A 5,506-nucleotide genomic window follows, 5' to 3' on the forward strand; every position below is an offset into this window, starting at 1 on the left:
TAATCTACTGTTATTTTTTTAATTTATCCTCTGGAATCAAATTACAGATAGTCCAGTGCCTGATTTTCATGTTTTGAATTTCTTTTCTGATATATAGAACCAAGAAGGCTGGTATTGTCGGGAAATATGGTATGTTTTTCTTAACATAGTTTTGTCTTGTGTGTTTTTATTATGTGCTAAGGGTAAAATGAATTGGAAAAGAAGACATGAAAACACAAATAATTGCTTCCATGATTATATTAGCTTACCGTGCATACAAGTGCATTTAGAAAAAGAAGTTGAATAGATAAGATATGTTCTTTCCTTTCACTTTGATTGTTTACAAATCGTTTGTTTATTTGGTCTCTGTATGGTGGATTAGTTTTTCTCAATCTCCCTTTAATCTGAATATAGCTTATTTGTTTTTGTGAGCATAAACTATGTGTGCTCATATTTGTAAATATAGTTATCGATATAAAACCAGTTAATCAATAGGTAGAAAGACCAAAATGTAGAATTCAGAAAATTAAACATTTCAAAACAATGGAAAAGAAAAGTAGTATAAACAACTCTCAACTTACAAAAGATCTCTATAATAAAAGTAAAAGAATGCAAAACACTCTTAAGAAATACAAGCCAGTGTAAGAATATTATAAAGCATAAGTGAATGAGAGTAACTAGGCACACAAGGAAACTTCAACTGTCAATTTACTTTGCCATGCTAAAGATTCAATTACATGAACCATAGATACAAGCATTGATATCATTGCAACAAATCTAAATAAAAGCAAATTAATTGTACAGTTAATTTCATATACCCCTGATTAGAAGTAATACAAAAGCACAATCCCCCCACATGAACCACAACATTAAAATCTAACCAACTAGAATAAAGAAGAATGATATCAATGCTTAAAACGAAAACATTATAAATTATTATAATGAAATTAAAAACAAAAATGCTTAAAAAAAACATAGATTGATTTGTGTTTTCTCTATTGCTACATGCTAAAAGTCTTAGCATATTTATTTATTTATTTTTATTTTTATTTTAATAATATTACTGTTCTATCTGTCGCCTAGAAATCAAGAACGCTAGTTTCATTTAAATGATTTTAAAGTTTATAATTACATAAATTAGCATAAAGGACGAAAACACAACAAATCATACCCAGAGAAGCAAAAGCCAGAAACAAGCTACCTCAATTCTTGCTCCACCTGGCTAAGAAATGCAGTGTGCCCACTTGGAATTACACATCATCCAAATTCCATGGCAAATAATTGGTTGGAATTGTTTCCTGCGGAGTCATTTAAAAAATTGAAAATAAAAACAGAAAATAGATCTAGCAAATGATTTCAAGTATATTCTAGAAAGAACAATGAAATATGTTTTTTTATTTATGGTAAGGAAAGATATTAATGGAAAAAATAAAAAAATAAATTTAAAAAATATATAATAAGTCAAAATCTAGACTTAAAATCTAACTCGTATCATGTTCCTAGTTGAATTGAATAATTGAATAAGAAGTTTGAACAATGTGTATGATTATTTTATAAAAAAGGTGTTGAAAGACTTTCTAAAATAGAAGAAGGATGTTGTGGTTTATGCTTTCTTTTGGTTTTGGGAACTTTATAATATGCCAATGTCCAATCTTGATTGATCCATTTTGACTGCTCTGTGAAAATTCCAGATCCTTGATTATTCAGTTTTGATGCACAATTATGTTAGTAGTTCAATAGAGAGGAATTCATTAATTCTTTCAGCCACTTGACTGCAAGCACCTTTAGAGGAGGTTCCTAAAACCTATGAAGATATTCAATGGTATTAGAATACGTTATTCTCCTAGTTGTCATTTTCTTTTCAGTAGGTTGTCTTCTCCTCTTTGTGCTGCATAGTCTTTCTAATAGAATTTCTTTCTTTACATGAAAAGAATTATTACCCTTATTTGCATAGTGAATGTTGAGTGTCTGGAAAGAAGTATTTCAATCAGGTTCCTAGTTAAAAGTATAATCCATATTATTAAAAAAAAAACTCTATTTTCCATGTATAATTGGCTTAGCAAAATCCGAAAAAGAGAGAGAGAGAGAGAGAGAGAGAGAGATAAAAAGAAAGATCAATAAAAAACCAAAAAAAAATGAAAGAAAGAAAAAATAAAAGGAAAAAAAATTATAATATATTTGATAAGAAATAAAGATATCTCGATGAAAATTTATGCTAAGCATACAAAAATATAGTATTGCCAAGGGTTTATCGAATAAAAGAAGGAAACATAAGAAAAGAAATAAAGTTTGTGTTAATATGATTATTTTTAGTATATTATTTTTAATATTAATTTCAAGATAGATTATTATGGTAAATCAAAGTTAAATATTAAAGTTTGTTTATGTGATACATATTTTATTTTAAATGATTGTTTAAGTATTGGTTGTTAAGGAAGTATGCTTATTTCTAAAATGCTTATTGGTGTTATCATGTTAATTAGATAAATATGGATGATCGATCGTGGATGTATCGTAGTCTTATGGATGGTTGTCTTCGTCTTGAATACATTACGGGTGTTAGAAGATTTATTAATTTTGCATTTTCAATCGATAAAAATATATCTGGGGAAAAAATTAGATGTCCTTGGGTGAGATGCAAAAATCAAAAGTTTTTAAAGGAAGATGATGTTTGTAAGCACCTATTGACAAAAGGTTTTTTACCTTGTTATAAAAATTGAACTATACATGGAAAGCCTTATGTCACAGAACCAATATTGGCCGGACCTTCATCGGTTGGAATTAGTTATGTTGTGAATGATGTTTGTCTATAAAATCCATATAGAAATCTGGTTATGGATGCAATGGGGGTTGGTGATGCATATGTGTCTAGTCTTGTGGTAGAAGAGGAACTTCCAAATCCAAAGGCAACTAAGTTTTATAAACTTTTGAAAGCTGCAAAGGAGCCTTTGTGGGATGGGTGTACCGAGCAATCCAAATTGTCATTGCTGGTTGTTAGCATCGGATTATCCGTTGCTAATTGTAAGCAATGGAATTTTGGTTGCTGTGAAATCAACAACAGATAAATTCGTTGCTAAAAAATCAGCAATGACAAATCTGCATCTGATATTTGTTGTTGCTAATTCCGTTGCTAAATTATTTTAGCAACGGATTTTAGTATTATTTGCAATGGTGTTGTCCGTTGCTAATTATTACATTTTTTTTAATAGTGATATATCAGATCTCCCATTGATAACTCCTTTTCTGATATGTTCTTGTCAGCTATATATCTGTTCCATCCCATTTCCTGCCCTTTTCCAATCATGATTGTAACAATTGATCCAAGCTTGTTATTTATTGACTACTTCTTCACTGTTTCTTTTGATGTAGTTTTCATTTTCATTGCTGAAGGAGGATAACCATATAATGCATGAAATGCTGCCATTTTAATGGCTAAATGGTATCTCGAGTTGTACCATTACTGAGCCTGAGATAACGAATCATAATTTTGTTCTTATGTCTTGAAATTCCTTGTGTAAATGAATATTTAGTCCAATTTTCCTTATTAATCATCTTTTCAACAACAATATTCTTAAATTGGCTATCCCCTTCATAGATCTTACTGATTTTGATCAAATCATACTGGACTGACTGTAGAAATAGTTGTCAAACAACCATCCATAACTTCTCCACTATCATTACTAGCTTCATCTTCGACTCTCCTGGATAAGGCATCTGCCATTGCCATTGTCTTCTCCTTTCTCTTTTTGTACTGGATTGTATACTTTAATCCCAATAGCGTGGTTAAACCTTTCCTATGAATTAGAGTGTGTGTCCTCTGCTCCAATAAGAATTTCAAGCTCTTATGACCGGTTTTAATAAGAATTTCAAGTTCATAGTAGTGCCTCCATCTTTCTACTGCCATTAGGATTGCCATACACTTTGCTGTCATATTCTTCACGTGTTAATTCTTATCAGCTGCCGCTTCTCATGCTTGATTCTCTCATGTTACGCAACACAGTAGCTCCACCTTCTGCCTGCAAACTCTCGAATCTGATCCTCAAACAGCAGCCGCATCTAATTAATGTCCTGACAATCGCTAAAATTGCCTGCAGTTAGCAATTAAAGACTCGACGTACATGCACGCCTGCTTTGATAATGTGTTCAAGAGCAAAACTACCAACCCAGCAATTCAGCCTGCGAAGCCATAGCGGTAAGTTTCAGAAGTGCTTACGGTGAGCTTGAAGATGATCCCGTGACGGCCGATTTATGATTCCTCCATAGCCGGTGATTACATTGTCAACTGGAAAAAGCCTTGTCTGATGATACCAGTGTTCAAATCGAATCCGTTCCTAATAGAATTCAAGTTACAAGGGAACTACAACCCATTGGAACAGTTGTTGCAGGCATTCTTTGTTGGGCTTCTCGATCTAATTACTAATGTTGCTTTCCATATATTTGCCTATAGCATGCACGTAATTTCCTCGTATGAAGTATTTTTTGAAGAACAAATATATGTATTGATTAATTTTTAAGCACTGGATATAATTAATCTATTTTGTGAACGGTAATTAACGATGTTACGTAGAAGCAGTACGTCCTGAATGGTAACCAAGGTTTTCATTGAACTAATTGATAGTCTTCCACTACCAGATAGAAAATTGACAAATACAAAAGAAACTGACAATGAACCAGCATTCCAACTGATTCATTCTGCCTTCTGTTTGTTTCCTGCGGAGGTATTAATTGCCATATGATCTACTGAAAGCAAACTGACAGCACGCAATCTCCATCAATTCTAACTTCTCCAGCGCAACGTAACCTATCAGATCATGATGACAGGGGTGTAACAAACATAACAGAACATGAGAGGATCCCAGTCCCCATGTTTGGCATGCCAGAGGTGTATTTCAATGAAAATTACACAGATAGCATCTTTGTCTTGGTATGAATTGTTTGACAGCTCGAGCTGTCATGTATCCCGTTGCACCAGCAACTCTAAAATTAGACTTTGTTTTGTTCTATAAAGTAGACTGCAATCGCACACCTTCTTGTTTCTGTAACAATGGGTTCTAGCAATCGCACTTTGATTTTCGCTACCATTTTCTTGTACCTGCTCCTGCATTTCCCTTCTCAAACCGAGGCCAGAGGTCTCAAGTCTCCAGCCAAATGTCCGAAATTACTGAGTCAGGTTTGCAAGACAAGCCAGAACTATGCGTTCTGCGTGAGAGTTCTCATGTCCAATCCTCTGACATTGTTGGCTCCTAATACAAAGGGCATAGTTGTGAATGCCCTGGACATAGTAAGAAAAGAATCCATGAAGACAAGCAAGTTCTTTGATGGATTGGCCAATGGCAAAGGCACGGTGCCTGCTTTTAAGCCAGCCCTCAAGGAATGTGCGTCTGATTTTAAGAAGGCTTCAGGACTTATGAACCTCAAGGTGCTAGAAGGTGATTTTGCAACCATGGATGTGAATTATGCTCTTGATGATGCTCGAAGCTGTGAGACTAAATTGTCGATGGATGAGGTTAACATTAAATCAATTCCT

At 33.4% G+C, this 5,506-nt stretch overlaps 1 long non-coding RNA gene across 2 annotated transcripts; it reads left to right on the plus strand.

Moving 5' to 3' along the window:
• The first annotated feature begins 16 nt into the window (after positions 1 to 16).
• On the plus strand, positions 17 to 4,529 carry LOC105119998 (uncharacterized). 2 transcript variants are annotated; one of them, XR_841234.1, is made up of 2 exons: positions 17 to 129; positions 3,980 to 4,529. It is a non-coding gene; the product is annotated as an uncharacterized LOC105119998 (long non-coding RNA). The 2 variants fall into 2 exon arrangements; XR_841236.1 differs by having other exon boundaries at positions 4,074 to 4,529.
• The last annotated feature ends 977 nt before the right edge of the window (positions 4,530 to 5,506 follow it).

This window comes from Populus euphratica, unplaced genomic scaffold, assembly GCF_000495115.2.
Source record: "Populus euphratica unplaced genomic scaffold, PopEup_1.0 scaffold4305.1, whole genome shotgun sequence".
NCBI classification, from domain to species: Eukaryota; Viridiplantae; Streptophyta; class Magnoliopsida; order Malpighiales; family Salicaceae; genus Populus; species Populus euphratica.